The sequence below is a fragment of the Poecilia reticulata genome, chromosome 2 (assembly GCF_904066995.2).
Source record: "Poecilia reticulata chromosome 2, P_reticulata-male-v2, whole genome shotgun sequence".
NCBI lineage: Eukaryota > Metazoa > Chordata > Actinopteri > Cyprinodontiformes > Poeciliidae > Poecilia > Poecilia reticulata.
In genome coordinates this window covers 27,678,271-27,704,919 of record NC_088831.1, presented here as the reverse complement: position 1 = coordinate 27,704,919, position 26,649 = coordinate 27,678,271, and the positions used below count along the sequence as shown (strand labels likewise).

At 37.8% G+C, this 26,649-nt stretch overlaps 1 protein-coding gene and 2 long non-coding RNA genes across 3 annotated transcripts in view; 2 read left to right on the top strand and 1 right to left on the bottom strand.

Moving 5' to 3' along the window:
• Positions 1–26,649, bottom strand: part of nalf1b (NALCN channel auxiliary factor 1b) — a 95,924-nt gene that overhangs the window by 44,482 nt on the left and 24,793 nt on the right. The gene's annotated exons all lie outside the window — the stretch shown is intronic.
• On the top strand, positions 2,656–3,766 carry LOC145549709 (uncharacterized). Its single transcript, XR_014085553.1, has 3 exons — positions 2,656–2,929; positions 3,003–3,060; positions 3,127–3,766. It is a non-coding gene; the product is annotated as an uncharacterized LOC145549709 (long non-coding RNA).
• LOC103459642 (uncharacterized) lies at positions 11,548–11,811 on the top strand. Its single transcript, XR_532785.3, has 2 exons — positions 11,548–11,664; positions 11,740–11,811. It is a non-coding gene; the product is annotated as an uncharacterized LOC103459642 (long non-coding RNA).

Below are 26,649 nucleotides of genomic sequence, written 5' to 3'. Positions count from 1 at the left end.
AATGACTGAGTAAGGAAGACAGATGGTGACTCACATCCCACTTTGGATTGCCAGCACTACATTTCCCATGAGGCCACTCATAACGCCTGCTGTCAGAGGCAATGTTCTTCCTGTTTTTCTGTGATTGGAGTGAAGCCTTTTGGGAGGAGGTCAGGTGCCTGAGCAGAAGAGGGTGACCAAGTGGAAATACGTCCTGAAACAGACTCATGTCAGTTCGTTCATTTCGCTGGAGTCAAGGATGTGTTTCCAAAATGAAATGTTTGATGCACATTCCTGAAATTGTCCGGTCTTGTTTTTATTGTCTCTATTTTAAATACTGAATGTAATTGACATCTAAAATAATAACAACTGACAACAAATTAAATCAACCTGGGTTCATATACTTTTAGCTATGTGAGTAAGCTTGTTTATATTTTATTCAGCACCTAAAGTTGGTCCGTTGTGATACACGTCTTCAATTGTAAACAAAGTGATTGGTGCCAGCCACGAATCACACAGCCCTTACTCTAGGCCTTGCAGAATGAAGACTACTTTGACAGATAAAAATTGTTTACTATTATATGATATTGCATTATAGAGAGAAATAATTCCTTATTTCAATTTATACAGCTGAAGATTATTGAGGTACTAGGCTGCACAACAAAGCCAGGTTAATAAACTCTAAAAATATTTATGAAGTTGAACAGCATCTGTCCTTCATTGAGAATGAAAGTGGCTTGAAATCCCTTCCTCTGCAACACACTACAGTTCATTCTAGGGGATCCTCTCTATAAAGGGAAATATAGTCCCTCCGCCATGCTGCTGGTCTGCCCCGTGGTCTCCTCCAAGTAGGACATGCTTGGAAAACCTCCAAATGCCATCTGACACATGCTGGTCAGATGGCTGAATCAACTAAACCAGCTCTTTCCGATAAGAGAAACAGCAGCTCTACTCTGAGTTCACCCAGAGGATGAAGCTGCTCACCCTATTATATCTGGAGACTGAGCCCAGACAGCATAAGGAGAAATACAATTTCAGCCACTTGTATCCGGGATCTTGTTCTTTTCCTCATGATCATGATGTCTCATACAGGTGAGAGTTTAAACATGGACTGATGGGTAAATTGAAAGCTTTGCTCTTTGGTGTTTCTCTTTCCTCACCTTGACAGATCAAAGCAGGTTCCCCATTACTACAAATGAGACCCCAATCTCTCTATCCACCCGCACCTCTGTGATATCATTTACTGTAAACAACACACCAGCCTGAACTCATTCACTTACAGGTAACAATGACTCCTGGGGGAAGTAAGGCACCTTTTTCTGAGTGTAAACATAAGGCCTCACTCTTAGTGAAGCTGATGTGTGATGGCATTATGTGGATTCTCTGTTGAAAATAATATGCAATTGAATATCTATTTTTTTTTATTATTTACTAAATTTTTATTTAGTAAATAAAAACTGTCTTAAATAAAAAAGTAAATAAAAAATTCAGCTGTCATTTTTATTAAATGACAGGTGAAAATAAATTATGATGGATTTATTTGATCATGTCCATCAAAATGACAGACAACAAAAAAGTCTAGTGCAACCATTGGTGGGTTTGTGCCTTGGAGGCACGAAACTTGGAAAAAGTTTTTTCATCTTTAAACATTGTGTATCTCATTAATGTAACGTCAACATTTGATGAAATTACACTTTGCGTGGCCTTATTGATTAGGGTTAGGGTTAGGGATGGAAAAAGGCCTAATTTGCATTTTCTTTTTTGCAACATTTTTAAAGCTCACTCAAAATTCACATGACAATTGGAAGGAAACATGACTACAGATTGCGACATTGCCTGAGACTCTAATACTTTAATTTTCCAAGAAGTGTCTTGCAAAAGAGATTTTTAATCTCAATGGAATTTTCTTGACAAATGATTCAAATAATATCAACAGGAAGTCAGATGGTGATATACTAGTGAAGGTGTTCCTAGTCAAACCTGCTGCATCGGCCAGCAAAGACCCTCTGTTTCTTTTTAAGACTTAAAACGGAAGAGTTAAGGTCCCTATAGATTACAGATAGAGATTCCTGCCTTTGTAAATTAAGAGCTGACCTGTGGCAGTCAGATACTGGGAGAACTGGTGAAGACATCATGTCTAACCCCATAACAGAAAATCACTCAGCCTTTAGGAGAAGCAGATTACACAGTAATAGGCAGTCAAAGTCTCTCTATATATATCTCAACAAAATTAGTAATACTGCAGCTGCACAGCTACAAAAGCAGAAGATAAAAAGGTGCAGGTTTGTTACATGTACAGGTTTATGTAACATGTTTGGCTGTTTTCCAGGTGATTTAGGACAGGAAGACAGGAAGGCAGAATAGGAAACAGTCATAGATTACCAGAGTACAGCAAGTACAGTGGCTCCCATGACAACTTCAAGTTTATTTCCACTACATACACTGGTTTCTAGTGGATACTAGATACTAGTGACAGCAACTGTGACTGTGTTGCATTTTTTTAAGAAAACCTGTAAAACTTGCTTTCTTTTCTGTCAAGATTAGATCATCAAAAGAACATTATTACCAGACAAATGTAACTGGAGTAAATACAGTGCACTTTCATGATGGGCTGCTAAACTGTGGGGAACTAGCTGTAGCACAAAAAAGAAAAACATATATATTTTTCTTATTTTTGTTAGTGTAGCAGCATAAATGGTACGCTGCCACTTTAAGAGTAATTTCAGCTGCTGCATATAAGCAAGCGTTCACCTGACATGAGGCTGCTTGCGTCGTGACGTCAAATTGAAGTTGCTCCCTTTGTTTGCGCCGTTCTGGGTAAGCGTGGCTGTTTTATCATTTGTCAGCTTTAGGAATGGCTATTAATGTCAACTGGTCTGTCTGCTTAGCCTCCTTCGCTGCACCTTTAATATCGGGGTCGATCTGTCCATTCATTTCTGCTGATAGGAAGGTAAGAGCTTAGCGTGGCTAAGTAACACCCGTTTCATGTAAACAAAACCTTCACATACCGTTTTTTATTACAGTTGCACTGCATCTAGGTGGTACTGAGGATCTGATTATTGGGCATTTATCAGGTCACAGGTAAACGGCTGCTGCAAGTTATAAATTTTGTTGTAGCAGTTGAATTAATTTGCTATATTTCTTTAGCCACCTGATGACTCTTCGGCATTGCACCTGGATTGATACTCGCTGCTGTTTTGCCTAACTCCAAATTGTTTTAAAAAGACCAACTTGAACTTGCCCTGCTTCTGGGAGCAGTGATGGCGCTATTGAAGGAATGAACTGCAACATTGTAGCGCCATTGTACCACTGTTTTACTTGTATTGTTTCATTTTTTGTCTTTCTTTTAAGGACTGAGGCTTCTGTGGTGGCGGTGGTGACCCCTGGTGGCGGTGTCTTGTCTCGCGTGTTTTGTTGGAGCACCTTTTCTTTCTTTGCCGTGTTTTTGTAGTGTCTAGGTGATTCCCTTTTTCTGCACTGGATGTTGCCCCTTTCCCTCACTACTTCCCCACTGGTAAGCCTCAGTTTCCTTTGCAATTTAGACGTTTTATGATAAATGTTGTTAACTGCATTCACTGTTTTAACCATTCAATTTCAGATCATTATTTTAAAAAAAGAGATTATAAAGACGAATAAACTTTGTAGAACTTCCTGAATCTTGTCTCATTTTCCAGCAGAACGTACTTGCGTCCTTTCATTCCATTTTCCTGGAATTATTCCAGGTGGCGTTGTTGGTCATTATAACCTGTAAGAGTTTATATCTTGGGTTCATAATTAAAAATAAAGAAAATCCACCCCCCCAGGTTGCCACATTAGTATGATGTTCTGTTTCTGAAATCCCATGCTAACTTTACCCAGATGTAGCAGGACGCACACTCCCGCTTTTGCCTCATCAGTCCACAGAACATTTTTCAAAAAGTTCTGAGGATCGTAAGCTGGGCCTCTGTGTTCATGCTTGGTCAACAGTGGTTTTGAACTTGGAGCACAACCAAGGATGCCAATTCTGCCCAGTCCTTTAATTACTGTTGAGGTTTGCAGTGCTTTATGTGTTGTTTGGGTTATTTTAGTCAAATCAGTGTGCTGTTTGAGTAATTTTGTTGTGCTGGACACAATGGTGAAAAGTTCACCATTATTCATTGTGTTCTCCATTTGTGGACAATGGCTCTCATCGAGGCTCAGTGCCCAATGCCTGTAAAATGGCTGTGCAACCCTTTACAGATGGATAAGATGTCAGTGATTTGTTTCCCATTTGTTCTTGAATTTTCTTTAGATCAGTTCATGAAGTCTTGATTTTTATAAAATATTTTAGCCTTTTTAGCCCACTTCTATTTAAGGGATTTCATGATTCTAAAGGTCAAGCAGTAACCAGGTCTTGCAGTAGCCAGACCTGATTATTAACTGTCCAAAAAACACAGTTAATCACATTTGATTCGCTAATGAACAATAGCAAAATTACCATTTCACATAGGGCCAAGTGGATTTGAATAACTTTGTCCTTGAATAAATGAAATCGTCAATGGAAAATAGACTTTTATCAACTCAAATCGTCTGATAATAGTTTGTTGGATGATCTGAAAAAACAGTGAAAAAAGCTAAAAACAGAACACCTTTTGCATCACTGTATTAGTGCGCTGAAAACGAAGGTGGAAGTGGCTGTTTTTATCATTCTATTATGATGTTTTGAGATTTTTATAGTACCCTCAAATACTTATACTTTATAATTTCCAAATGCAAAACCTAATTTCAATTTGTTAACAAATCTGTGCCTCTCACTGACACAGTTGCTAAAACAGATCGTGAAGCAGAGGCATACAAAACGTAGATATGCGTTAAAGCAGAGGTTCCCGAGTGCAGTCCTCCAGAGCTACACCCTGAAACTTTTAGATGCATTCATTTTGTAACACACCTGGATCGAGTGAATGGCTCGTTGCAGGCCTCTGACTCAGGCGCATTGGAGCACGGATGCATCTAAAGGTTGCAGGGTTTTAGCTCTTGAGGGCTGGACTTGTGTTAAAATAACACATATCCAACATAGAGGTGTATAAATTAATTTTAGATAGACAAGCTACTCTTTGCATTGTTTACAATCAAACTCGGATGCGGATCAAAGAAGCAAACTCTGGTCCACCTAAAAACCTGGGTCTTGGTTTGTTTGAAGATAACTCTAGTGAAGTTTGAATGACTGGAGACCGGTCCAAAGGCAGAATGAACTATACCTCAGGGCATTCTGGGTAAGAACCATTCAGAGAACTGGTAAAAGACTTGTGGTCTTTTACCAGTGACAAAAAAAATCCTACAACTGCTAAAATCTGATACTACTCCATATTTATTTATATTTTGTGAAGTTGTGCACATGTCTTTGCAGAAGTTTTTGTGTCATTTTCTTCATTGGTTCTGGGTGCAGCGAAAAATCAGGCACCAGCGGGGTAGCAGGTTTTCAAAGGGCTTGGTTTGTTTAACACAGTGCAGTGTGAAAGTGAACTGCACCAGCTGGAAGTGTGACAAATGTTGCAGTTTTGGACACCAATTGAACTGAGTCAGGTGTGAAAACACACTAATAGCTCCAACATTCCTAAGCTCCAAAGGCAAGTTGTTCAATATACTGTTTGAAAGTAAAATAAGACAATACAACAACTAGCCAAAACCCTAAAAGACCATACTGGGACATGAATACAGTAAAACAGTTAATGACAAGGAATCTCACAATATACCCACCAAAACCTGGTCTATACTGAGAGAGGTAAATGTATGTAGGTAAGGCAATGCGACTCAGAGGCAAACAGAACCAACATTAAAAAAAATTTAAAAAACATAATTTAAAAACCACACACTTATAAAAAATAACCAAAAAACCTGAAAAAACCATAAACAAAAATTCCAAACTTTAGGATCTTAGATTCAGATATTCCAGAGAAATTAAAAAAAGAATATCAAGAGCAAAATACTCTGTGGCTGTTAACTCGAGGCCCATAGGGTGCTATTAAAAACTATGATTCTGCAGTGGAAATGCTAACTGAGGTCAAGAACACTATGAGTAAACATGATGCCTCCACAAATGCAAATTAAAGCTCTATTGAGCGAGGCTAAAAAAAAAAGGACAGAAATAAAAGTTGAGTTTATATAGATGAGGGATGAAGGTGAGGCTGGATTTAGATTAAATATCACCAGATGAAAGGATTCCTCCTGTCTCTGTGGGTAAAAGCAATTAGAAATGGCAGATCACAGTTACACCTCAAGTAAAAAATCCATCATTTCCCCTTAAAAATAGATTGTAAAAAGTACACAGACACAGATGGCTAAACTGCTCAAAGACGAACGCATTTTCGCCCAAGTGCACACAGGTGTTCTAAGGAGTATCTGATTGAATTTACGGCAGCCTAAGCCCAGTGAGCAGAGACCAAATAGCATCCGTAGCGTGTGTTTAGAGCCCCCCTAGGACCATTAAATCAGCCCAGAGTGGATCAGGAAATCATTGCTATAGTGACGGGGAAAAGAAGAAGCCTGATTTACGCTGTCCTTACCTCACGCTGTAAACACGTTGTGTCCAGTCACTCGCACGGACACACACACGGGTCATTTCTGCTTTTCTTCCACTTAACCATTTAATATTGTGGGTTTGGTTTGATGGTGTGAGGCTGGCCTCCGTTCAGTTCAAAGCACAGGAAGTCAGTCAAGGCTCTGCAGATGAGAGAAACGGTCTCCTGGGCGGGCTCTGCACTAGATGCAGGCCAAAACTCTGCTGAACACTCAAGGCATTGTGCTCTGTATTTTATGGTTTTATTGATGCTTTAAGTGACTAGAATTTAGCAGTACTTCAGGAAAGAGCATCAATTTTCTTAAAGCGAACATTCATTTTACACACCAGACACTGGCATGTATACGATGCTAAATTATGCTCATGGTGCTACAACATAGAAATTTTGCTTCATCTTTCTCCAACTTGGTTGTTTAAAAGAAAATAATGCATTGTTTTTCTTTTAGAATTTTTCTCTAGTCTTTTTCTTTATACATTGAATGTTATATATGAGATTGAATGAACATGTGTAATCATGCTGCATGTTTTTACCCAAGTTTATTTGTACTATTTAACTGATGTAGCAAATGAGGCTGACAGGCACTTGGCATCTTTGGTGGTACAACAACGAACAAATGAAAAGATTTTGAGTACAGGCACGCAAAGCAATCATAGACAGCAAACAGTCTTTAATTTAGATGAAAAATAAAAGGCAAGCAAGATAAAAACCTAACTTGTTAGAAAGCAAACAGTGATCCCTTGTCACACGAAGCTACATTATCTTCCTTATAAGAAATAATTCCTTCCTGCTGAAACAGGAGCAAATAAGGAATGGATATGTTCATGTTGTTTCGCATCCTTCCGGCCAGAAAGCGTACCTGGCGGCAGATTGAAGTAACCAATACTACAATCTTTAGATAAGTAATTTAATTTTAAATAAAAAGTGTGACATCCAAAATAAAATGAACAACAGGACAAAAAAGAAAAAGTCCACTCTGGAAAGCTGTAACCTCACTTTATTTTTCAAAACACATCAAAATAAATCGTAAAAATTACTAAGAAGTTTAGCACTTATTTGATCTAAGGTCAACACAGATCTGATTACACCTGAATCACCCCGCAGCATTTTTCAGGGGGTGGAGGTACAGGGACAGAAGCAAGAGGTGAGAGCCCTTCGGAGCGCTGCATCTAATGGACACGAGGAGATGTTAAGTTGGAGGTGAGAAATAACTGCTGCAATGCGGGCAAGTGAAGAAGTGGTTTAGCAGGGAGGAGCAAATGTCAGGCCTCTGAGTGCTTTGCTGAAGGAGAACATCAATCCACAGTCTACTTAGTTCATCTCTGCCTTCACACTAACAGTCCCAACACTCGGGGCAGGAAGGACATAATCGGGCCCTGCTGCATTGACACTGCTGTGCAACTGAATAACTCATTTTCACCAAACATGCAATTACTTTCTGTTCTGGCCTTTATCCACCCTCCTTTTTGTGCAGGTAATATTAAATCTACTTAGCTTTACTAATGCAGCAAAGGGTTATCAGGCTAATTATCTCTCTCGGTGTGTCATATTGAAAATGAGAACACCTGTGCACGCTTTTTCTTTTTTTTTTTCATTTTTTCTTTGCCTGTAACTTTTCTGCTGCTGCAGTGCCTGTTTGAATGCAGCCCTCCACCCTAACTGAACTGCAGCATTAATATCCATCCCAGAAATGACTGCAAAGAAAGGACTGCAAAACGTGACACAACGTGTGAAAAGTTCACCTCAGCTGTCCAACACGACGCATCTGAAGCAGGATTTATTACCAGCATGACTCACATGTGATATGTAACACATTGGCCTCATTTCCATTCCTCTGAGTAGTTTGTGTACATTCTTATGCTTTTCCCTCTGTGCTGTTTAGTTTGCCTCCCATTGGAGTGTTGACAGACACTGGATGCTCCATGCTGTGGAGATGCAGAGAGCGTGGGAGTTGATGGCCAGGATTATGTGAAGAGGCGCAGTAAAACTCTACTTTCTCAGCAATAAGGGAAATGCATGTATTCTGCATCAAGCAAAGGCGATACAACATTACATGTGCAATCATAATTTCAGACAGATTTTAAATATTAATCCTTAAAATTAGTAAAGAAGTTTAAAAGTTCAGAAGTGAGGAACATAACATGTTACTGTCATTTAGAACTTTCCTACGGGCTTAAAATTTTTATTCAAACCTTACTTTGTAGTCACAAACTTTAACTTTAGAGTTGAGTTTATGAAGAAACATCTGGGCAAAACCCACCAGTTCCTGCCTTACTGGTTTAGCTACATGTATCTACAGTGCACTTTTTAAATTTTGCTTCATCTTCCAATCTGCAGATGAAACCGTCCTCTTGTTTGCCTCCTTTGGTCTCTATTTGCTGTTAATATAGTTTCTGCTTTCATCTTCTTTTTTTTTGAGATAGCACTGAGAAATGAAAGACACGGAACATATTTTGTTAAAGTGTTGACGAGTTTTGTATTTTAAAGGTTGCTGAAAAGCAAACAGATGGCCTTTAGAGTTCCAGTCTTTCATGACAGGAATGCAACCTCCTTGTAAATATGAAAGAACCATCGCTGTACGCTGGATTTTTATGTTGAAGAAACATATTTTTGGTTTTGTGCAAGAGAATATTTCCTCTAAATGTTATTTTAATACCTATTTCAAACTTTAATAAACAATAAAATTGTATTGTTAACTGTTTTTGCCCATGTAATAATCAGTGAAAAGGGATTTCATGTTACCTTTTCACACACTTTCTTAATTTTGGATCTGTAATGGTGTTTGGGCCATCAAAGGAATTTTAATTGTCTAAAATATTAATAAGTAACATTAATTTTAATTCGCAAAACTTAATATGATTCCTAATGTAATTATCAGCTTTGTGGTTGCAACAGGAAAAAAGCAAGTTTTGAGTTTTAAGCTCTTCAAAGTTAAACACTTTTCTAACTTCCTGTACTGGCTTGCTGTACCACAGTGCTAACACTATTTTGTACATAAACAAAAAGACAGGAGTTTTTTTTTTTTTCCACCTCAAGTGAAAAACAAATAGGTTCCCAGTCCAATAAAATTACTGGCTTCATTTCATTGTTTATAGCAGACAATCATTGATTAACATATCGGTTCTGTTAAAATATTGATCAAAGCTTACATAAAACCCATAACATTGCGGCACTGGGGACGTTTTGCTACATAAAACAATGACAAGGTCACTTTGAGTTTTGAAACAAGCATTATATATAACTAAAACATTACCCAAAAAATTCCTGTTCCTAAAGAAGCTTTAAAACTCTTCTGGAGTCCTTCTCAGCAATACTGAAAGAAAGTACCTTGTCTAAGTCAACACAAGCAGTTTTCACTTTCTTAACTGCATCATCAGTTATCAATAGTCATTATGGAGACAAGCCTATCTTGGCCTATAGAGGTTTTGTGTGTGCCAGGAGTCAGACGTCATGATTGCTACAGCAAAGGGTAGGAGAGGGCCAGAGCCTTTCCTCTGCCAAAAATGCCACTGCCAGTAACAACAATGTCTTCTTCAATATCTGAAATGTTTTCACTTTCCCAAATTTATACCTACCTATGTGAGAAAAATCCTTGCAACGTTGCATCTTACATTTATTTTTGTAGCTAATCACTAATACCAATGAGTCAACTAACATTCACAAATTAAAAAAAGCAATGTTAAATAATTTGTGTCTTATAGTTTTGTGTTTTAAATGCTGTGAGGAGGAGATCTGATCAGGTGTTAAAACCTTAGACGTTTACTGAGCTAGTAGGCTTGATAAGATCAGGTCTCACACAGTAAAGCAGATGTAAGACAACAGCTGACAGGAGACAAACTGTACCAGCGACAACGGCTCGGCTCTGGACTGCAACATCTGTTTTGGCTTCAGTTCACATCACAGAAGATCTAGATGGAAGACGGTTGTTGAAAACTGATACTATGGCTGTAGTAATCATAATGATTTTGGTGATTTGTGCATATTCTGTTAAGAAATGAGTTTTACACTTGAATTACTTCCTTACATGCACAGTTGAGTGAGACAGTGGCTGACTGACTACGGATTGTTTTGTCAGATGGTGCATTTGTTTGGAGTACAGCATCATGTTTCGCTGAAGAGGGTTTTTCATTTTAAGTAAGTGACATTAAGCACCAGATTTAGTTCTTTCTGTTTTTAGAAACTTTCACTCCTACACTCCTGATTTCAACCTGCTATGACTCAGGACTACTAATTGTCTTCATGGCGTGAAGGAACCCTGAGGGGTATCAGAAAATAACTTTGAGTGATTTTTTTTTCTTTTTCTTCACCCAGATCTTTAATTCCAAGTGTGTAATGTGATCACCTATACAGTATGTGTTTATGCTGAATGTATATGGGAATGCTTGTGTGCAAATTCTTCAATTATTCAGACAAGGAACATTTGAACTAAAGTCAAAACACTGAAATACTTGACATGCTTCTGAAACATTAAGAGCACTGAAGTTCAAACTTCTATCAACAACTTTGATTTTTTTTTAATCTCCTTGGCTCAAATGAATTTCAGAGGATAAAACTTCCCTAAAATAAAACAAAATGTTAGATTTGGATTTGTGTAGTAGTAAGATCAAACTGGAGAGAATAATGCCACCACAGATGAGATGAAAAACTGTTATGATTCATGTACTGTCCATGCTGTGTTAAGCACTCATTCAGTTCACCTGGCTCGCCTGATTGCTTACCTGTTCCACCTGGGCCTTGCCCTACTTAAACACCCCTCAGCCTCTGCTTCCCTGCCAGATTATCGACAGCCACGAGCCAGTAGAGATCCAGCGTTTCCTGCCAAGCCTTCTGTGTTTCTTCGAACCCCCCTTCTGACCACGGATTTACCCCTCCTGCCAAGCCCTTCACGGATCCCTTCTATTCTGGATTTCTGGACCCTGACCCAAGCTCTGCCTCACGACCACCGATTACCGCCTGCCCCTCTAAGCTAAGTCTGCTCTCTGTCCTCCTGTGTATGACCTCTGCCTGTTTTTCGACAGTCTCTGGGTGCTGCATCTCGGATCTCCCCGTAGAGATCTTCATTGCCTCCACAGAAGCCTGTTCCTCTGGTTTCCTGCATCTCCCTGTCATCAGACCCTCTGTTCCTCTGCTCCACCCGTCCACTGCTCTACAGGTCAGTTAAGCTGAACATTTCTAAGATACCCCTCCTTTGTCCGTGCATCACCAGTCTTCTCCCCTCTCTCCTCAGTGCTGTGTTTGATGACCTCTCCCTTAGCTGAAACCAGTATCTGAAAAAATAAACTTTGTTTTCCTTTTTATACTCCTGTGTGTGGTTGAATTTCCAGGTCCCCTCTGAGTACCCTTACAAAAAACAAGGAATTTATCTCAAGCAAGAACGTTCTCCTGTCTTAAAGATGTGTGCTGCACATGTTTACCACTATACAAATTGCTATTAATTCACTAAATCGACAAATTTTACAGCAATTTGTATGGTATGGTAATTGGTTCTCACCCTTCTATGTTCTCAACTCGATTAAGTATGTTGTACTGGCGGTCACGAAAATGCTAAAAACAAGTTATTTAAGTTTAAAGTCAGAGAAATGAGAGCCTGGAATCTGTTTAGGAAGTGTTTCACTAAATATTCACACAATAACAATATTTTGAGATGTGATTTCAGTTGTCTTTAAGGAGCACTGGGCCATCTCACTCTGAAAGCTAAACATGTTTGCAGTTTTTCTTGAATAGGTCCAACAAATTTCTCAAATGTCCTCAGAGTTTACGGCTGGAATTCAAATTCCAAATATCAAGAAGTTGCATTTTAAATTTGGGAGCAGGATTTCAAATCTGTGTAATGTTTGAATTTAAAATGTCTGCTTTCTATCAAGTGCAATCTGTTTAATTCAACCATCAGCACAACTTCACTCCAACACCGTCAGCGCAAACGGCGCACTTCTCTCTCGGCTCGCTCTGCTTTCACAGTGCAATCTGTGATCAGAGGTGTAATTTCAGCACGCATATTCAACTATATTAAACTATCTATTGGATTCAAAGTTCTATCGAAACGCAAAAATATGCACTTATGTAAAGATATAAATACCTCAAATATGAAAAATCAATACGGCTGAGTATAATTATGCTTAAGGAAAAAGTTATTCCTTTTTTGGTTAGATGCAGACTGTGTGCTTACAGACTCGGTTAACTTAATAGACAATTATGTCAAGTAGAAGGTAAAAAGAGAATTATGCTGTAGTTTAATAAAAACTAATTTGCCTAAAATCATTGTCCCGTATTTGGTAATTATCATAATCAACTAACTGAAGTCAAATCACCAAATCTGACGTTTAAAAAAAAGGCAATGTATTGGAATTGGTATCTGCGATAATATGCTTGCATTTACTTGCTATCGGATCAATACCAACATTTCCATTATTGCACAGCCCTAATACAGTTATAGAAAAAACAAGTGGTCAACAAAATCATCAACTCAATTACTTAGAAAATAGTACCAACTCCAGTGCCATGTCAACCAGTCCAAATATGCTGGAAGGACTGAATCTTCATGTGCAGAGAGCTTATTATTACAGTAACATTGGCATGGCTTTCTATATGTTCAGAGCAGTTTTGTCTGAGTGAACTACAGAAAAGACGTGAGGTTAAAAAGGATATCACTGTCACTTTCAGTGTTTTAATTGGTAAATTAAGAGATGATCAGCGTTTAGGCCTGTTGAGAAAGATTACAATACAACTTGATTTCTGTGGTTGTAGAATGGAGTTTATGTAAAACATTCTAAAAAAAAAATCAAATATGTAAATAAGCATTCTCGTAACAAAATTATGTATCATTTTGTGGCGAATGTAAAATATGGGAAAAGGCACCAAGAATTAAAGAAATATGAATATTTTCTTTAAGCCATGTATGATCTCTGGTCTTTTTTAGTCAGGATTTAGTTCATATTTGAAGTCACTTCTGCCAACACAAAACTCGTGTTGAACTGTGATTAATATGAGTCATCATTAAGAAATCAGCGTCTTTTTGTAGACCCAGAGTGACATTTTCACACCCAAACATTTTTGGAAGAGTCACATTCTTATCTCTGTCTTGACATCTATGCCTAAAAATAGATGTAATACTTTGTGTCAAAGAAGCTTCTGTTTCAAAATCTGTCTTACTAGGCTTTCTTTTGCTCACACACACAGACACAGTATACATTTCACTGTCTTCTCAGTCTCTTTACCCAGCAGCCTGAGGTAACTTTTAACATTTCCATGGTTTCTCTCAGTGGAAGTCAACGCCTCCCACTGTTTTCCTCAGAACTGCCCGTCTGTCCTTGATTATCCTTTCACCATGTTCTAACTTTCTCTTTTCCTGGGTCTTGAGGCCATGTTGTTTAGTAAAAGAAAAAAAGCAAAGGTTTTACTAGAAAAAAAATGCAATGTAAGCCATAGAGGCATGGTAGTAAGCCTTTGCAATAACTAGTAAACGTGCAGGCAAATGAAAAAATATTCTAAAATCTGTTTTCATCCCAAACATATGTTTAATTTTGCAGCAGAAAGGCAGTCACTTGGATCACAGACAATGTAACATGGCTGACAAAATGTTTTGCATTTATAGAATCGTGCAAACATTTTATACTACAACTCAGTTACTTTATCCTTTGCTACAATGGAATGATGGACTTTCAAATAATCTTTAAAAGCTGATTAATCTCTATGCTTTCTGAAGGTCTCTCAAGGTTGTTTTTTTCACAACTTGGCTCCTCTATTTTTGTCTAGACCTACCATAGAAACATATTTTGTGGCATAAGGGCTGTGGAGATAAAAATAACAAGTAAAAAAAGCAATATACAGTTGATAAACTGTAACTGAAAATTTCTCGTATAAGATGTGGGCGAGAATATAGAAAACCTGACACTGGATCTGAGATGCATCATCCTTTAAATAAGCCAAATTTTCAGCTAAAAGGTCTTCATGGGTCACTTGATCAGTGGTAAAGTGTTTCAAGTGCCTTGAGACATTTGTTACAAATTGACTCTATAAATAAACTCAATTATTTAAATGTTATGTGTCAAGCTGTAATATACATGTATATTCAGTAAAAACGTAGGTACAAACAGTTTTTTGGAAAAAGCTTCTGGTTGCAAAGTGTCTTAAGGTTAGCTTAAAATATTAGGTTGATGCTAATATGTCTGAAATGTTCACACAGAACAACGGTTAATGATGTGAGAATGGAGTGTTTAACACCTGAATGATCCACACACACTCACACACACTCACACAATACATTCCTCAAAATTGTGAGGCACTAAAATGAAAGTAATTGAACTGTAATGGGTGAAAAAAGCAGACAATGTCCATACAAGAAGAGCAGACCCAATGAAACAAACATGTTCTGCAATAAGTTTTGTTCAGAATCAGACTCAGCACACTCCATTCCTGCAAACCACCCATCCACCGCTTTCTTCTTAAACCCTAAAGCTGACAAAAGTACCGCTTTTGTCAGGTAGGTCTGCTGTGATTATAGTTTTCACAATTTTTTTTGCACATTTCCTGAACAGTTGAACATCTATGAAAGCCAATTTTAGTCTTGATGTCATTTTGAGTCATCCTGCGTGGTTCCAATTTCTGGTGTGGTGTACATTTTATTCCAGCAACTGGCGGGGGGGAAAAAATTGGTCAACTGTTTTCTCAGATCATATCTGACACAGCATTGCAAGAAATAGTCAATAGGGCATTGCTGCATAACTACTGTAGATTTGAAGGGAGCACCGCAGAAGAAAACAATCCTTATTGGGGTGAAACTACCACCAGATCCCTGAATAAGGCAGGTTTTCTTTTTACAAGAAGGCACTGATTTATTTCGCAGTCCAGCTGGGACTTGTGATGGGCGATTAAACATCTATTTATCTAAATATAGTCATAAACCACTAAGTGTGTAGAGATTTTGTCTCCCAGTAAAACCTTGCACATCATTGCTATAAAGATTATTATTCTTCCCATAGGGCATGTGTCAGTCTCAAGTAATGATCAATGAGAGCCCTCCCTCTGTCTCTCTCTCTATCTTTCTCTCTCATCAAGATTTAAGATTTGTGCATCACACACAGGATTCCCTCTTATTTTCATGTCAAAATATATTTTTTCCATGTTCACGCTTATAGAGTTCACAGCCCTCTTAGTTATAAAAGTTAAATCAATTTATGAGATACATTTCTACAGTGCCCAACTTTAAGTATGGAATCTGCAAAAACCACAATAAGATTTAGTGTAGCGGAGGACAAAGTAGTGAATATGACGACAGTACTGCAGATGAATAAACAAAGACGAACAGGGAAACAGGTAATCCATCCCATAAGCTGGTTGGGTGAATGGATTGGAAGAGTTGGTAAACTGAAAGACACGTGGATGGATGAAAAGATGTAACTTTTATATTATGGAATCAAATGAGGAAGTAAAAATATTTTTTTCGACTAACAATTTTTTTTTCCAAATTCATCCAGATCAAGTCTCAAACCATTACGTCATCCTACACAAAGTGTTTGTCAACCAAAAACAGTTAAGCTAGCACTGCCATGTTGTAAAGATTTACAGCTTCCAAGACAACTAGCGATTCTTAGCATATTTGCTGGTCTTTGCTGTTTGCAACTTTGTCCATCTCAATATGAATAATGCTTCATAATCCACTTTAAAAAGAAAATCTTCATTAAGCAATTACAGACTGAATCCCAATAAAAAGCAGTAGCAAGGTATATTTTCTATGTAGAGAAACTGAAACCATGCTGGGGTGCACAACGAGCAGCTTGACATAGATCAATCCTTTGCTATTTTGGTAACCTTGTGTACTTAGCAAACACAGATACCAAAATAGCACAATCAACTGCATTGGGTTTCACTACACTCAGGCCTTTTCTTCTGAAACCACTTCCCCTTGGTTTAACAAACTTTTAAAAGAAGTCCCAGTATTGTATTTGTTGTGAATTAGAGGCCATCGGAAATGGGCTTGCACAGTAAGTGATGACTGTGCCAGCCGCAATGACACCAAGGAGCCTAGAGCTACTGAACACTCGCTCGGAACGTAGCACAGTCTCTAATTAACTAATAAAATATTAACCACCTCTTCATTTTCCCCTTATTCTGTCTACCTCTGTCTACCCTTTGCTCTCCGTTTTTCTTAATACCCATCCTCTCTATCCCCATTTTTCAAAAACCTGCCATATGATCTTACATACAGTGGAGACAGTCAATCTTCTATAAAACATGGTAAAGTCCATGAACAGGCAATACAGCCATGTTTCTACATCAATTCAGCATTAGAAACTTAGGGGTTATTAAAAAAAAACATGGGGCATCTAGCACAAAGAAAAAATGATACAGACTACTCTTTGAAAATCTAACAAAATACACACACTTTTCTTTTGTTATAACTCAAACATAATACATATTCAACCCTTCTAGGCTCACATAATAGGTGTGAATGTCAGCATCCATTGTGTGTGTGGGCTTGTGGCTTTTTGCTATATGTTCACAAGGGACTTCTCACAAGGTGGAAAACAAAAACATACAAGGAAAACAATGAGAATACCATGAAACAGACATACACGGTCCGCAGTACACAAAGGATTCCATACTGTCCCCCCACCAATACACACACGCACTCTGAGCGACAGCCCCTCGGTCCATGTGCTGCTGTGATATTGGCAGCTCGGCTCGGTGCCCATCAATAAAGCTCTGGAACAGGCCAGAGGGCCAAGGCCCCCATGCTGTTCTCCCAGGTGCCTGATCTATATTAAGGTGGGTTGCAGACCAGCTAAGCCAGCAGGGGGTGCACAGCGAGAGCAGATAAGGCAGCTTGAACAGTCGTTGGCTACCTCCTGCCATGACTCTTTTAAAGGAAGATACTTATTAGCCAAGCCCAGAAAACGTGTAAGGAGGTTGAAATGCTCAGTCTTAAACTGTGTTAGTTTGGTAAAGTGGCTGCAGGAGCAACCTAAAAGAAACTATGACTTTTTATTGATCAATTAGTGTCTTTGTGGCGGTGGTGGGACAACCAAACGGTCTGAAGATTCACCACATTACAATTGTGTGTCATTTGTATTCTAGATTAACTTTTTTTTATTCCAAGTCTAGGTGAAGTCCCAAGTCTTTCAGAGCCTTGTCATCTTTAAGTCCTTCAGGTGCAAGTCAACTATCAAGTCTTTGAGAGACATTTCATGTCTTAGTTCTTTGAGGTGCTAGTTAAGCTTCAAGGTTTGAAGATGCAAAGTGTTAAGCCTTTGAGATGCAAATCAAGCATTAAGTCTTTGAGGTGAAAAAATATAGAAAATATAAGACTATACAAGAAGTGTATAGTTTACATAATAAGAGAAATAACACTATTAATTGATATGTGTCAACTTCTAATTTCAGCTGTATGAGCTTTGAGTTATCTTTTATGAAACATGATCTTTAATGCAAACGGTGAGCTCATTTCTGCTCATGGTACTTTCATTTTGGGTTTTCTAAACCTGGATATGGTGAATACACAAGACAATAGGGTAAGGATGACAAAAAAATAGAAAAAAAAACATTCCCTCAAGGCACATTAAGTCGAAAAAGATCCTTTTTTTCTTCTGTAGGTTTGGAAACATAAGTTGTCAACAAAGCAATTTAAAAGCCCTAGCATGGTGCGCACAGCCAGATAATTTAAGTTGTGCTGCATTATATTGTGTAATAATTACAGCTTATTTTATTTTTATAATGCCAAATCAGAAAAAAAAAATTATCTCAGGGCACCATACAGTTTTATGATTTTAAAATGTTTTTGTTTCCCCTACAAAGCAGCTTAGAAAGTTCATAACAGGTGAACCAGTGAAGAGGGGTTTCTACTTATTGATTTCTGCAGACATCATTAGAAAAGTCTCAGGGAAAAAGAAGTCACTTTGTGGCTATATATAATAACACCTTTCATGACTAATAAAATATACTTCAGCTTATTGGTTAATGACTAAATACAGTAAATCAGTACTGAGGAACAATTACACAATACAGTATCGATTGTGGTCTATGACTTTACAATGGGTTTTTCTGTAATGGATTCATATGGCTTCCAAACATTCATCCATTCATCCATTCAGACATATATAAATACTTCAAGCTTTTCTGTCACTTTGTGATGTCACTAACAACCAAAACTTACATTCAGATTGCTAGAACTGCAGATTGCGCCTGAGAATTTAAAATATATTTTCGAGCAAAGTAGTTCTTTGTAGCAGATACAATTATACATATATTCTATTAATTATGGTGACACATAGCAACCCTGTTCAGTTTATAGCTTGATTTGATGGCTACTACAACCAAAAATGCTCAAAATGTTCAATGTTTTTTGGACATATTTTATAAAGTGAACCTGCTTTAAACTCAATGCAAGATCTGTTTGTTGTGTTCCTTGGTTGAAAAGGAATAAATAATTTTGCAAGGCACTTCAAATCCCCAGTGCAACCCAAAATGTATTTAGTAAGTGATTTTAATGTTTCACAAGTTTATATGGCATTTAATGTAAAAGATGTATGATGTTTTGAATTCCAATGGAAATAAACAAATACTGATGTTAAAGTCAAAGTTATTTTATTTTTGTTTAACAATACGCTATCCAGCCACCAATCCTCAGCTAGGTCCACAGACATGTTTTTTTTTTGGTTTTTTTTCAAGCACACCTGGAAGCTACACAATCTACCTTTCATCACAAAAGGCTGATAGCATCAGTCGTCAGAGGGGCCATACTGGACCAGGACTAAACATACACAGGTGCACTGGTGACTCCCTCTTGTGCAACCAAGCCGCCACAGAGGCACTTACAGTGGCAAACCTCTGACAGATAAAGGGAACCCTTCCAGTAGCAGGTGTTCTGTCCAAGTCCAGCTGTGCCAATCTGAGCTTTTAACAAAAATGTAAGCACAGGCTGTGTAAAAGTAAAGTTTCTAATCTAACAAGTAGCAGCATAACTTGTCTGAAAACACTAAAAGCTACTTTGGGCAATTGGGTGAAACAACGCTTGGGTTTTGTGTGCGATACCAATCACTGTTTGTCAACTGTAGTCAAAATATTATCTTATGCCAGGACATGGTAAACATGATGTGCATTTTCCTGCATCACCTTTTTTTGTTCAAAATCGTCTAACTTCAAGTTTACCTCCTCTTTTTTTTTTTTTTTTTTTTTCAGATCACAAAATAAACTGTAATGAAAAGAACAGTCAAAGAAGACTTTGTTAAATCGTATGTGAGGCAGGCTAAGATTTATCTGCTAAATCAAATACTCATTTAAAGTTAAATAGGAGCTGAGAAATGAGAAGGAATGAAATAAAGGGGTTAAGTCATGTTAAAAATTTCTTCTGACACAGTGTGAATGTGTTCCAATACAACCAAGTCTCTAATCAAACTTATCTAAAATATTAAACACTAAAATCTTAAACTGACTTGTTTAAGATGTTACAAAGTCACTTTGTATTTCATCCTTCTGATAATACAAATTGCTGTTGTGATTTGCTTAAATTGTTTACAATTATTTTCATTAGCAGTTTAATCTGTTACAAGCATTGCCTCGGGGTGGAGATTTCCACTGATCTCCAAAAACCACACCGATTAACAAACACACACATCAAGCTAATTTTTAATAATAATATTCAAATTAGTTTTCCCAGAGCACTATGGTTATTAATCAGCAGGTAACCATTGACCAAAGAGACACTTCAGGACTCATATTGCAGTAACTAAGATCAACACTGCTACACTGAAACAGATATGACTAAAACACCTTGGACAAGTCTGCAGGTGTGTAGTACATCGGTGAATCACCTCTGGGCCTTGTGTGTTGAGGACCAGAGACTCCTGCAGGAATTATTAGTGCAGTGCTTTGGTTCAAAAATGTATTGCCTGTCAGTATAATCCTGTGAGAATTTGCACAGTCCCCAAAACAAAACTGCAATGGCATATTCTAACCTTGCACAATGCATCTATAAAATACATCACATAGTGCTGCTGCCCACTGCTTTTCAACATGCACAAAGCAGCAAACTGACCATCAGAAGAGGATGAGATGAGTTTGACAGTTACAGTTCTATTGCAAAAAAAAACTACATTCAAGTCTGAAATATGTTTTTAATAAGGCAAATGGCTTGAATATAATAAAATGTTTAGTTTTAGATGTTGATAAGATGCTTAGCCATTAAAATGTTTGCACTTATAATTTTCATGTTCTTAATTTAATTCATCTTGAGATGTGTTTAAGTTTAAATTTCAGTTCACTGAAGCTCTTCGAAAACATTTTTAGTAATTTGGATTCAAATTAAGAACTTTGTTTTCTACATTGTACAAATCAATATTGTCTTTATTTGAAGGGAAAATTTGGGAGCACCTAACTTTTGTGCTGGTGCATCAATAAAAATAAAAAATGAAAAACTCTGGAGTGTGCAGCCAGTGCAACAAGTTAGTTTAGATCTCTATAAAAGGGTGGAAAAAATCGTATGCTATTTTAGTCATGTGACTGACAAAAACATTTATTACTTTAATTTGCATTAGTTATAAAACACTACTTTGTAACCATTTGATAGTTTTTACAGTTGGTGGAATGTAGGTGGAATGTATGTTTGCGAGAGTTAAAATTGCCCCAGGAAGAAAATGTTTGCATATATATATATATATATATATATATATATATATAGCAAAGTAGCAAAGAGAACTCTCCCCGGGGCCACCGCCAGCTTCTCCGGGTTCGTTTGCGTTACCGCACTGGGCGCCTCGCGGCGCCGATCTCCGCCGCTCCAGGTTCGGGGATATATATATATATATATATATATATGCTTTCATTAAATGTGATGTTTTCTTTTTTGCTGTACTGTTTTGCAGGAGAAGCTATATGTCCTACTGCTGAGTAGGCAGCCAGCTGATCTAGCTGACCAAGTGAGAATGCACAGAGTGAGTTGTGTTTGGAGACAAAGCCTGGCCAGCAGAGTGATTCAAGCAGGGCTTAGATTACAGCTACACAAATGTTGTTGTTTTTTTCTTTAATGCCTATTCATTTGGTAACAGGGTGGATTACCTACAGCTGTACCAACACATGCAGTTTGCGCAGTAGCAAGAATGCAAGTTAATTTAAATAGTGGCAAATTGTACAATGTCCAGACTCTAAATAATCCACAATGTGGTAACATAAAGAGGTCCTCAAAGTCGTGGCAGACACAGGTTAGGCAAACTGATGGTTGATGCCGTACACACTAGGGATTCTGAGACATGAGTGGAATCCACTAAAACAACCACAGGGACATAAAGAAAGGAAAGGTTTATTCAGTAATGTATGATCAAAAAATAATATATTTCTTTCTTTTTCACAGCAGTATGATAGATAGCACACATTTCTATAAAAAAAACAGTTGCCAACTTTACTTTATTCCTTTCAAGGTAAATTTCAAACCGACTGGGAATTCCTTGAAGTTAAATTCATCACTTTTGATGGGTTCTACTATAACCTTTGAAAGACCTTCCCTAGGGTAGCAGAGATTGAACTTTAACTCCTCAGATAGCAGCAACGTAAAGTGCCGTGTGCAGCAGCTACAGCGAAAACACATTACCTCCGCTTTACTCTTGTATCCTCCCACTAGAAACAGTCAAATGTTCCTGCACAGTTGTACAAACAGAATAGCGTGGAAAAGAAAATAACATGTTTTATATATTGAAAAAGAAAATCTATTAAGAATCTGAGAAAAACATGTTTTTTTTTTTGCTTTTCTTAAAATTTTGGGGAAAGTGGTATCAAGATCTACTAAAGGTAAATGCCCTCTGCCATTGCTGAATTAATGATTCCGTCTTGAATGCATTAATATTTATTAATTAAACTTAAGTTTAAGTAGTTCATTTATAGACAAAACATTACAAATGACAGAGTCGAATTACAAAAAGCCCTGAAGAAAGAAAAGGTATTTAAAGATTTCTGTCTACTTTGTTTCATTTATTTTACTCATATTTTCACGGCTTCCCTTGTGCTACATGCATTTCAATCAGAAAGTATTCAGACCTCTTAACTTTTTCCACATTTTTTTGTGCTGCAGATTACTCTAAAACAAATATGAGTATTTATTCTCATGTACAGAGTATTTCATAATGAAAAGATAGCTACAGCTTCACAGAAAGATGTTCACATTTTTATGATAACTTTGTCTCAGCAGGTAGAGTCGTTTTCTTGTAATCTAAAAGTTGTGGGTTTAATTCCAGCTTTCCCCAGCCGCTTGCCAATGCGCCCTCAGGCAAGGCACGCTGCAATACTGCACACTCAAGCTGACACTACATGATCACTGAGACCTTGGTGACCTCATTGTCTGTGCTCTTTCTTCCCTGATTACGCAGTTTCTAAGGAGAGTCCAGCCATTAGTGCCTGGACACAATCTGGTCTTGGAGGTGTACAGTTTGTTTCTGCTCTGAGTTGCTCTATCAACCGATGCCTAGACAAACATTTTCCTTTCCAAATCACTGAGTCAATTGAATCTTTGAGTCAACTGAATTCACTACAAATTGATATCAAGCAGGTGGCAGAAGGTTCTCAGGGAAAAATGATGCTTAGTTTTAGAAGAAGTCTGTATTTTTTGTATTGTAAATTAGATTTATATAGTTACTTCTTAGTTTTCATTGGCTCTAGTGGTCTTTATTTCAGAGTGGTCAGACAGGAAAGTGGGTAACGTGAGAAAGGGAAGGCATTCGGCAAAGGTCATCAGAGCAGGACTCGTACCTGCGACGGCTGTGTTGAGGACCAAGGCCTCCATATTGGTTGTGCTTTACCCCTGCGCCACTGCAGCAACCATAGTAAATGAGATTTGATACACTTTTGTCAGTGTTTTGAATATAAACATCACAGCTGTCAGCAAAAGTGACTGCGAATGCTCAAGTGGAAGTGTTTAAATGTGTTTTGCTGCTGCAACAAAAGCACCACTTTAGAAGTGAGGAGATTAGTCAAACGCTGTAGCCATAGCTGTCATTGTCTTATCTCTGCTTTAAGGGAGCCCGTTCTTCTCCTTATTGCCCTTTACAGCAGGAGACCAGTATTGTTTCATTTGCTTAATTGCATTGTAAATATTATAAATTCTGGCGCATTATTAATTGTTTTTGTTGATACATCAATTGAGTATTGCCAAAAGTTTGTCTTTGTCGTTTTTTTATTTCCAAAACCAACTACCATGTCCAAGCTATCTCAAACTCAAAGCTGCAGGCTTTTGTTTACACTTTCCTTAAAAAAATTTTAAAAAAACACAGACAGCAGGAAGACCTAGAGAAGCTGTTTACCTAACACTCCAACAAACATTGTGTGTTTTTGTTAAATATGTACTTTTTTGCAGGAAAATTGGCAGTACATACACCTAGAATGATGCATATGCAAATCAACAATGAAGATTTATGCAGAAATTGCTGCACATGCAACTGCTCCATCAATGTTCACTCTTTGAGCTTTAATTTTGTCTCACCTCTTGACCCTCAACATGTCTTCTTCTCTCTCACTTTGTTCCTATTACTGACAGCTGCAGAAAGCCTCAGGGACATAAGAGACCAGTTGGATGAATCTGATATTGCTCCCTCAACTCACTTTGAATTTGCTTGACCTTTTTTTAAAAACCACACTGAAAGAGTCAATGAAAAAGGAAAAGTCAAAAATGAGGTAAAGTACGCCAGGCAATTTCATAAGATTTTACAAGTTAAAGAGAAAAGTATGCACAGAGCATACAAATGAATCCCCTGGTTGTCTAACTCCACTCACAAAACCCCATGGCTGACCATTTCTTTGCAATTTTTCAAATGTTTAGGGTGGCAAGAGAGAGATGAAGTCACTGGTACACATCAGAGCCAGAAATCAAGTTTGTGAGAGAAGCATGAAATAGCAACAGGTCAGTATTTGTTTTAAGATGTCCTACAAAAGTCCTATTTTCTATGGGAAACTTGATTCACAAAAAAGAAGCGCTTAAGAGGAGTCTAGAGTAGATTATATAACTCAAGTAAATATGCTGCTCTTCTGTCATATAGTAAAGACATAAAGTATAACACATATTTCCTTCTTTCCTGCAAATTTCTTCTGCACATCCCATGAAATCATCACACCCTGTCTTAACAGAGTCTGGTCCCACACAATTTTGTTGTGACTTTTCAAATGACTAGGGTGGCAAGAGGGAGCAGAAGTCAATGCTACACCTCAGGGCCACTGAGCAAGTTCATGACGGCACCATGAAGGTCAAGTCATGTAAGGGTAAGCTGGTTTGCAGCTAAAAGGTGAGATGCAGCCTTGACAGACGTAGGGATGGAGCTTGACCACGTAGCCTGATGGGTTTGTTGTTGTCTTGGTTTGTTCTACTTCATGTCTGTTTGATGGACTTCAGAATGACAGTCGCTCTCTGTGGTGGTGAAGCTTGTAAGCCCTGCTGTTGCAGGCATGTCTGTGTTGCAAAGACACAGACGTTTTTGGATAGACGGTATTTGAGACCAGCAGCTAGAGAATGGACTTGAGACAAAAACACACCTTGACAATGTGAGGTGTTTCATTCAATGCAAGTGTACTGAGAGCAAACACATCACTGGCAGCCATGTGTAGCGAATGGTGACTCTTCAAAACGGAACGAGCAATGGGCAGTCGCCGAACACCTCTGTGTGAGTTGCTTTCTTAAAAAGCAACAGAGGTGTACTTTTTATTTATTTATTTTAACTTGGGTCACACACCTTATATACTTCATGTCTCCCTCTTATTGGTCCAGGACACTGCTGGCTTCTTTGTGGATTTATAAACAACTGCATGCAGCTAGAGAGAGGTACGTCTTTGAGTTTCTTCGATGGAGCTGTTGTGAGAAACTTATCTAGTAGTGCGTATTTGGGAAGTGGAAAGAAAACAATTAATGTTGTGTTTGCTTGATTAACCAGCTGTAAAGAGGCAGTGATAGAGATGGATAAATCAGAATACCACTGAAAAGTTCATTTCTTTCAAGAATTGCGTTCAAAACGAGGAACTCATAAGACCTATTTACAGTTTTTTGTTCACTTTGATGGTTTGCTTATAGCCAATGAAGAACAAAGTTTCTTAAGAAATTCAGATATTGAATTAAAATATTTCTTATGCTTTAAAATAGGATTTTATACATATTGGCCCACCATACTTTCCTATGAACCATTTACTCCATTCAAAATTACAAATGAAATGGCATTACACTTATAAAGCACTTTTCAACTTTACCTGAAAAAAAAACAAAAAAAAAAAAAAAACACAGATAGCTAGCTTTCAAGTTGAACATAATCTGAGATGCTTTGGCTGTGATCAGCATTAGTCATCAGTTACCTCAGTGTTTAGACTAATAACATGGCTAATGTGGCTAGAACTGCTCTCGGCTCATGAGTGAAGTCATTCCCACTTTCAGTCCAACTTTCAAAACAAACAGAAAGCTTGAAAAATTTTAAGGACTGAATAACTTAGAGTCTGCCTGAGTACAATCGCTTGTACTCTGACTCACTCCTATCACTTGTTCTGTTTTTTTGTATTATTATTATTATTATTATTATTATTATTATTATTTCCCTCAGCTTGCACAACAAATAATGTGGAAAAAAAAAATGTTGCCCTGTGTAGTCACAGGAATGCTCACAGTGTGCAAACAGTGTTCAGAGGTGGGTCAACGAATCCAGGGCACCAGAAAATGTTATTTACTGCCAGTGAACACAGAGCCGTTTAGGCGTCTCACGAAACAAAAGCATGGGTAGAGCTAGCAATGTACAGGATTACATTTGTTGTGGTTTCCTCTCAGTAAAACAATTGACACCACATTTCACACTCGATACCAACCCATTTCCTGTTACCATAGCAACCTAACTCTTCCCCTCTCCATTGCTATTCTCCAAATCTTTCCACCTCCTCTTTATTATTCATCCAGCCTTACTTCATTGTAAATCACATAAAAGATGCCTGTAAAAGATTGTGTTATTTAATGGAGATGTGGTTGATGGAGGTTTGTTTGACTTCATTTTACGAGTCAAGACTAGAACACGGTTTAATGCCCTATATGTGTGAGCATGCGTCGGTGTTAAAAATTAAAGCGAAGAACACGTTTGCAGATATGAAACTCGATGGCAGCATAACAGCGAATGGGGAAAGAAAATGAGGAAACGTGAGC